The sequence below is a fragment of the Capsicum annuum genome, chromosome 8, assembly GCF_002878395.1.
Source record: "Capsicum annuum cultivar UCD-10X-F1 chromosome 8, UCD10Xv1.1, whole genome shotgun sequence".
Lineage (NCBI taxonomy): Eukaryota > Viridiplantae > Streptophyta > Magnoliopsida > Solanales > Solanaceae > Capsicum > Capsicum annuum.
The window spans coordinates 100066893-100076949 of record NC_061118.1 but is presented as its reverse complement, the minus strand read 5'-3'; positions in this window follow the sequence as shown (position 1 = coordinate 100076949).

Below are 10057 nucleotides of genomic sequence, written 5' to 3'. Positions count from 1 at the left end.
TTGGTGTCAGCCTTGGTATTGATATTGGTATTATGGTTGATATCGGTGGACTATATTTATGATTGTTCCATTTTGTTTTGGATTATTAATATAAACATATTGGATTATTGTCTTGGTATAGTTGATTATTGTACGGATTGACTTAGTTAGTTTGGTCTAGGTAGTAGACTTATCCCAAAGTCATTATATCTTTAAATATGCTATCTTGTTATATGTTCGAAATTCATCCAACTCAGGGTATGTGCTTGGAGGTTGGGTTGGTTATCGGGATTGGTCCACGGTCCTGGTTGGACTTAGGATGCCCATTATGATAAGGCCCCGATTTGAGTCGTGCCACTTTGTAGACCTATGAATAAATTTAACTATCATATAATTCTCATTTCAATTTCAACATGCATCAAACTTGCCAAATCACTACACAATTTATCGTCACTTGATTTGAAGATGATATCACCACTACATTCATAAAAAATTAGTGGACTCTTCCCTTTCTTCTTTATAATAGAATATTGTCAATCTTTCATCTTAAATAGTCATAGTCAAGAAGAAATTTTAACAATTTGTCATACCAACCACCGAGATCCTATTTCATATATTGATAAACTAAGAAAACATAATATGATCATCATTCTACATGATGTGCTGATACAATGTAACACCTTAAAATTTTCTTAGATCATATCTCAGACTTAGAGAGGAAACCAATACATAAATTTAATTTTCACTAAATGAAACTGACCTCGGATCGTGGTCTGACTCATTGGGTGATCTATTTTGTGTGTTAAATTAAGAGTTCTTTTCACAACCTAAACCAAAGACTAGAGAATAATCTCATATATATGCATATGGGGGACTCGAACCCTCCAACGGATACCAAGTGACTTAAGCACCCGATCATATAATAATTTACGGGGGACTCGAACCTCCTTAATTATGAAATAATAATAAGAGGGACTCGAACCTCCCTAGTCACTTTGACCCCCGCGTTGGCAAACCGGTTTCTAGTATTGGTCACTCAGACCTCCACTTTCACGATTCGGCTACACAACCCTTATTAAATTCCAATTAAAACAACTGTCAAACATTCCTATTCAATGAACCACATTACACTTTTAGGCATATATTATTGGTATCGTTATACCAACTACACTTCGAAGGTAACTCATCATGCCAAAACAATTTCCATTAATTTGGGGAGAACAACTCCCTTTGTTTATTAATACATATTGGGGAACACCGACTCTCATTGTTCATTAAATCATACCATTGTATTTTAAACACTTCTTTATATCATGCAATATTTGAAGACTAATTCAATTTTTCAAATTCCCACAGTTCTCACAACTAAAACCAATATCACATTATGAGGCAGGGGTTATAACCACTTCAAAGGCACAATTTAGGGAAAATCACAATTTCCTAGTTCATTCACCATACCCATGCACCCACAAGGTCAAAACCATATTAAAGCATGAAAATCATATATATAAACCATGAGCAATATTATTGAATTTGCAACATTCAAAAACCCCAACCTTTATTTACAAAACCAAACATTGATTGTATGAAGAATACTTTAAATCATATGCCTTTGAAAAATTAGCAATGAGGGAAGAGTAACATGCCTGAACATCAAGATTTTTACAGAGAGGAATCAACACTTGAGGCCTTAGATGACAAAATTGGTGAAATATTAGCTGGACTTATTTGAAAGGAATTAGAGAGAGTGTTTAATTGGTTAAAGTGTTGAATAAATTCCCCAAAAGTGTTATATGGATGTGGGGTCTAAAGGGTTTTGAGTGGGAATTGTCTAAAGTGTCCCCAACTTAAAAATTGGAAAAGCATCGTCTTTGGTTACGAGTCAACCCCTTGACTCTTACCCACACCTTATGACTCGTGACCATGAGTCATAACTAAGACAGTCTTCAGGACCCCCATTATTTCTATCCCTATGACTCAACTCACCAACTCGTAACATGACCCTAGGACTCGTAGGGTCCTATTCGTGAGAAACATAAAACCCAAATGAATTAAACACTGGAAAACCTACTATTTGAACCTACGACTCATGACATATCCTTATGGCTCTTAGTGATTCAATCGTACTAAGAGAAAAATCAAGCCTCAAACTTATTGGTTTGGGTACGACTCGTCCCAACGAGTCTTCAAGATACCCTAAGACTCTAGAGGTACATTCATAACCAAGGCAATGAGCCCAAAGCTCAAGAAATTTTCAAGGGCCAAAATATAGTGCATTTCAATTCTCCCTCACTTGGGTCATTAATCCTCGAATGATGGGACAAGGCAATTGCTAGCACAATTTAATTCTATGTACCACTAGTCTTACCTTTAACAAACTCTGAAAACAAAGATGTCAAGGAAATCAATCTTTTCTTTAATAAAGTCAGAAAACAAATATGTTAAGATTAACACATACCTAGCACGATTATCTGAAGCAGAAAACAAGAATGGATACTTGGACTTCATATTCTTTTTAGATTCCCAAGTAGCCTCTTCAATCCTCCATAGAACCTTTACAAAGCTATGTTCTTTGTCTGCAACTGACGAACTTGATGATACAAGATCTCAACTAGGACATCCTCATACAATAAGGAATCTGAAATACCAATATCCTTGATAAGAACATTTAGCAATGGATCACCCACACACTTTTTTAACATTGACACATAGAACACCAGATGAATGGAGCTCAAACCAAGAGGAAACTTCAATTCATATGCAATATTACCAACCCTCTTTAAAATTAAGTACAGGACAACATACCTGGGACTGTATTTACCCTTTATCCCAAATAGCATTACTCCCTTCATGGGAGATACCTTAAGGAATACCCAATTACTAACTGCAAACTCTATCTCCCTATTTCTTACATCCACATATGACTTTTCGTAACTTTGGACTTCTTTATGTTTATCCTAAATCACCTTCACCTTCTCCATTGCTTGGTGAGCCAAATCTGGGACAAACATCTCCACATCACAAACCTCAAACCATCCATTAGGAGACCTAGACCTCCTACTATACAACACCTTAAAGGGAGCCCTCCCAATGGTAGAGTGGTAGCTATTATTATACGCAAACTCTATAAGAGGCAAATGATCAACACAACTACCACCATAGTGAATGACACAAGAATAAAACATATCTTCCAATGTATGAATAGTTCTTTTTGCTTGCCCATCCGACAGTGGGTGGAAAGCAGTACTAAGGATCACTTTAGTTTCCAAGCCTCTTTGAAACAAATGCCAAAAATTCAATAAGAATTGAGTACCACAATCTGACATGATAGAAATTAGAGACCCATTCAACTTCACAATCTCTCGGAGGAACCACCTCACATAATCATTTGTTGAATAATCTATCCTTACTGGTAAGAAGTAAGTGGACTTAGTCATCCTATCCAAGATGATCCAAATTGAATCAAATTGATTCTAAGACCAAGGAAGACTGGTAATGAAATCCGTATTAATTACTTACCACTTTGACACAGGCAACTCAATCTCTTGAATCAACCTAACGGACCTTAAGTGCGTAACCTTTACTTGTTGACACACCATACATTTAGCCACAAAATTATAACACCCTACATTTTTTGATCTAGAATTCAAATCAGCTCCTATGAGTATAGACGTTAAACCAATGATTCCTTGTTAATATATTAGTGATGATACATTATATAGTGTAGGAATACCTTTTGGATATGCATTGAGGTCACAAATATCTCCTAACTCAGAGACGAGTTGAGAACGTTTCTATCAATTAAGTTTTAGTGAACATCTCAACTTGGGTAAATTCCATCGACCATAACATTTTGTATATAATGTGTTAGAGGTCCTAATATATATCAAATTAAATTTCTTTGTGTCTTCTTTCCAACGCACTTGGTTTTACCTTAATCCGATATCGGAGCGAAAAGTTATACTCATTTTACTTCAGCATGTCCATCTGTCAACTAAGTGACGACCTGAGCTGATAAGACGTCAACTATGTGATGACTTATCAGCCAAGTCATTATCCCAAACTAGAAACCCATCAAATTAAGATCCTAAGTGATGTCTTGAGCTGATAAACCATCAACTATGTGATGACTTATCAGCCAAGTCATCACCCAAGACCAGAACCTCATGAAATTAGCCTCTGATGTGACGACCTGGTGTGATAGGTTATCACATGAGTGATGGCCTATCAACAAAGGTCGTCACCCTTAAAAATTTAGCAATTTTATTCAGTTTTTGCAGGGGTATTTTTTTTTTCTTCACCTCAAACTCTACCCCTCCCATAATTTAAAGCATCGTAAGGCGTTATTTTCCTGATTTTCAACTACATAACAAGCTATTTCTTCTCCCATTCACAAGAAAAAGATGAGGGTTTCCTCTTAAGATCATCTCCTAAAAACTTCAAAACTCCATTAAACCTTCGTTAAGATAAGCAAGAATCTATCTCTCTAAACCAAGAACTTCAAGAAAAGCATCCAAGAACATAAAATAGAATTCATCCTCTTCAAGAAAGAAACAAAGAATTTAGTTTCTTAATTCAAGAATCTCAAGAAAGCTTTCAAGATTATCTCCTAGGGTTTCAAAGTCAAGTTCTCTACGTCAAATCAAGTCTATTAAGGTATCGAGGGTTATGAACAAGGACAATCCTTTCGTCCTTGTAACTAAAAATTTATTTTTCAGCAAGTTTCTTATGATTTTAAACTAGGGTTCATACCCAATTATCATAATTTCAAGATTACGAGTTTACAAGTGATTGAATGTTGAAGTGCATGACTATTTTCATATATTTTTGCGTGTAATACGATTTTTCAGATTTTCCAATTGAGTTTTTAAGCATGATATTGTGATTCTTGATTTTTTTATCTTGATATTGTTAAAGTATTTCAATAACTATATTGAGCTTGATGTTTTTCTATGAACTTACATAAATCTAAAGAATAGGTCATGAAGCCCTATTTTGAGTATTGATGTTTTGAGAACTTGTGCTTTTAAGCACCCTAAGATTAGCCTATTTTCATATATTTATACACTATTTGATCTTCAGATCATCAGTTTAGCTATGGAATCCACTTTATAGAGTTATAATAGATTTCGGAAATCAGATTAGCTTTGCTTACAGATTGATTCAGATAAATTCACAATTGGTTTCATAATGAACCCTTATGCTTGTTTGTAAAAGTGGATTTCCAATAAAATGAGCATGCAAATTAAAGGGAGTAGTATTTAGCACCTAGTGGGAAGTATGAAATTAGCGTGCCCTATCTTTTATAGAACTACGTAGCCAATGTAGGTATCGATTATCAGATTATTCCCATTTCTATATGAATGACAGTACAAATGTGATCACTTTGCTCAATTTATACTCTTTGGAAAGAGTATGACACATCTCCCCAACGTGAGGTTTTTTCCTTAAAGGAATGAGACGTTGGACTCCATTATAGCTCACATGGTTTATGTCGGTTAGAAGAACCTTTCTTCAGATGAAGAATTTACCTTACAGCTCATATATATATATATATATATATATATATATATATATATATATATACACGAAAGTTTTTAGCACTACAGTTTAAAAGTCTTATAAATTAAATAACAAAATAGTTTTAGAAACTAAGTGTAAAGGCTCACAGAGTTACTCAGATATCTTTTTACTTAAGCCTAAGTTACAGACTTACAATTTTCAGTTCTTAAAGAATAAAGGTGAGCCCTTTTAACTTAACTTAATGATTTGCAAACAAAACAAAAGTATAACTTTTAGAACTAAGTATTATGACTAGCGATATTTATACAACATGTTTTACTATTCATGATATATGATTTCTCCGCTTTCAGTTACTCAAGCCAGTGTAAGTCATTTTTACTTAGCATGCATTATTTACCAAATATATATACTTATATATATACAGTTACAATTTTAATTATGTATTCATCACCATATGCTTAGTACATTCCAAAAGTATTGATCCACATATAGGTCTATGTGCTACATTGTCTCATAATGTACATACAAGTTGTAGTATGTACAGTCAGAATCAGACAGTTGCAAATTCCAGCCAGCAGATAATGAGTCCTCTTACTTCGGGGAATTTAGTTAGATATTATTTATGTACTTTACTTTCTTACACATATGTATTAATTAGTCGTAGTTGGAGTCGCGTCCTAGCTATCTATAGTCAGTATAGTAGAGGCTTCATAGATGTCAGTCAGAGTCAGCCATGTAAATTTTCGTTTTATTTTTTAGATTTTATTAGAATGAAAAGTTGTATCAGTATTGTATCTTTACAGATTCTATCATTATTATGTCTCCGCATAGAAAACTCAGTCATTTTATACATATTTAATCAGTTGCTTAGCAGTGTGCCAGTTCATGGGTTAGCTTGGGGTCACTTGTGGTCCTAAGCATCGTGTGACATCTCGGGACCCCTTTTTGTGGCGTTACTAAAATTGGCCACATCCCGATTCATATTAATAAATCACCTTAATATCATGATACATCTTCGTCAAACCAGGATGAATGACATAACGTGACTCATGATCCTCATCCAAGATCCTCTCCCTTAACCCATCTACATTAGGAACACCTAATATGCCTTGGTACCTCAAGATACCGTCGCCACCAATCTCAAAAGCTACAACCTTTTGCTGACCCTCATCTCCCTTAATCTTCATTAAGACAAAATCCAGTACATGTTTCTCCTTTATCTTAGCAATAAGGGATGATTTTTCCACCTCTTGCAAAAACACACCACCATTCTTAGAGTCTAAGAGACGAACTCCAAGGTTAGACCAAACAGTGAATATCTTTCACCAACTCCCTCTTATCCTCATCCACATAATCTAGACTCCCTATGGATAACCTGCTAAAAGTATCAGCAACCATATTAGCTTTATCTGGGTGATAGTGGAGACTCATGTCGTAGTCTTTAAGCAACTCAAGCCACCTCCTATGCCTGAGATTCAATTCCTTCTGGGTGAACACATATTGTAGGCTATTATGATTAAAAAAGATATCTACATGGACTCTGTATAAATAGTGATGCCAGATCTTCAATACAAACACCACAACCAACAACTCCAAGTTTTGAGTTTGGTAATTCTTCTCATGGACTTTCAACTTTATAGAAACATAAGCCACCATCCTACCATGCTTCATCAACACACAACCAAGTCCAACACGGATGCATCATATTAGATAATAAAACCGTCAGTGCCTTTAGGCAGAGTCAAAATTAGAGTTGAAGTCAACTTATCTTTCAATTTCTTAAAACTACCCTCACAAGCGTCAGATCACCAAAACTTCACCTTCTTCTATTCAACTTAGTCAATGAGGCAACTATAGTCGAGAAACTCTCCACAAACCTCCTATAATAACTAGCTAAACCTAAGAAGCTATGTATATCATTTGGAGTCATGGGCCTAGGACACTACTTAACCACTATAACTTTCTGCGGATCCACCATGATCCCTTCACTAGAAATGACATGAACCAAAAAAGTAACATATTTCAACCAGAATTCGCACTTCAAAAACTTAGCATACAAATGTTGATCTTTCAAGGTTTGCAAGACCACCAATTGTTAGGTTAGACCATGAGCCGTTGGATGACTCATTCTTATAAAGAACTCGTAAGTTGATATTTCCTCTAGAAGCAATGATTCTTTATAATGATTCATTATTAAACAAGGTGAGCCACAAGGTACTAGTTATTCCCAAAGCTGAAATCCAGCCCAGTCTACTTAAGTCATAGTATACCTTATTAGTTCAGGTAATGAGTCCTGCTTAACCCACGATGACTGAATCCAACAAGATCAATTACATTTTAGTAGGGGTATTTCCATATTTTTTTAAATCCCTAAAACTGTACTACGTCATTTAAGATTCGTTTAGGGGAAAATTAAAGAGTTTTAGTGTACAAAACAATCATTTATTTCTCCTAAACCTCTTAGACAAAAATAAAGGATGCAGTTCAAAGTTTTAGGGACAAAACAAGGGTTCAGTACAAAAATAGGGTTCTTTTTTTCAAATTCTCAAAGAATTCAAGTGTGAGTCTAGATTAGCTCCAAATATCAGGTATGTGGGTAATCAGTGACGATCTTCTTTCACCCTTATACCCCAAGTTGGTTTAGAATTTAGTTTTTTAAGAGTTCTATGGATTAGGTAAAGGCCCCAAATATTCGAGTTATGATTCTCTCGATATCCATTCTTTAAAGTAACTTTGATAATGAATATCACTTTTATGCATGATTTTAAATATGGTTTCCATAAATATTTGGTGTGTATGTTACACATAATTCTAGGGTCTTTATGAAATCAGAATTAGCTGACATGACCGAACCTGTCACGAGTGGCACCCACACTATCTTTCGCTAGGAGAACAATCTAACCCAAAAATATGCAAACTCAATATTTCGCCAAAAATAGTGCAAACAAGTTATTTTGCATTATATAAGATAATATTATCCAAAATCTAATACTAAACCTACAAAAATAATCAAAAACCCAGACAATCCTCTAGAATTTGAAAGTCATCGTACCAAAATACTATAAATGAAGGGTTCAACCTAAAATAAATGAAAATGTCTATGTCCAAAATAATAGACTAGAAACTAAGTGAATAACTCATGTCATCTTGGAAGACGTTGCTCACCCTTAAGTTCAAATGTTATCTGATCTATAGCTGAGGTCTTGAAATAGTCTCCAAAAAAATACTTTACACTAAATAAAAAGAAGAACACAAGTAGCATCAGTACACAAGAAACAATGATGTACTGGTAGAATTATCGCCCGACCCAAAACAAGAAACATGAACAAGTAACCATAACTTGGTAAAGCAAGAACACCCATGAACACCTACCATGTAACCTTACTCGAGTTTATAACACTTAACCTTATTTAACAACATCATAGCATTCAGTCAATATAACTCAACATGGGTAACAATTTAAGTCAAGAACAAAACTACCAATAAGACTCCAAGTCAACAACCATGTCTCAATCAAATAGGTCAACCATGTCTCAATTATATGAGTAAATAGACAATAGAGTAGTGAGAATTATGATCTTTTGCAAGCAACTTCTGAGTCAAATCACTAGCTCAAGGCACGCACATATGTCCCCTCACCATCAAGAACCCACATGCATCAAGTATGGCATCAAAGCTTCGACATATATTACCTTGTTGTGAAATTTGTTCAACTTCTAATATTTAAATAATTTGGCCTTGATTTGATCAAGGAATGTAGACCTTATCTCAACACTAGCCAACACTATACTCTTTTTATAAATACCAAACTATATAAATTGTGATGCTAGATTTTAAATCTCCCTAGCTAGAGGAAACCTCGACATTCTCAAATAGGTCAGAATACTTATACTTACTGCTTTCCAACTCAATGTGTTTGCCATCACATTGGCCTTAATTGAATGGTATTAGATGGTGACATCATAATCAACCAAAACATCCATCCACCTTTTCTACCTCAAATTCTGATCCTTTGAGTTGAAAACATGTTGCAACCTATGATGGTCAATGAATACTTCACACTTGATACCGTAGAGATAGTGCAAAATTACAACTGCCAACTCCAAGTCATAGGTTGGGTAATTCTTACCATAAAGCTTTAATTTCCTTAAAGCATAAGGCAATCAAATTCTTATCTTAAAGCATAAGGTAATCAGATTCTTATCCGACATTAACACAATATGCAAACCAAAACTGAAGCATCATAAAATACAATGAAATTTTTAAACTTAACTGGAAGTGAAAGAATGGAAGTTATAGTCGAAATTGTCTTAAACTTTTGGAAGCTCTCCTAATATTTCACTAACCAAATAAATGACACCTCCTTCTAGGTAAACCTTGTCAAGTAAGTAGCAATAGAGGCAAAATTCTTGACAAACCTACGATAGTAACTAGCAAGACCTACAAAACTTTTAACCTCAATCACAGAGCTAGGACAAACCCAACTCTTAATTAACCCAATCATTTGGGAATCTACCATCACTTCTTTATCAAAAACTAAATGCCCTATAAAGGA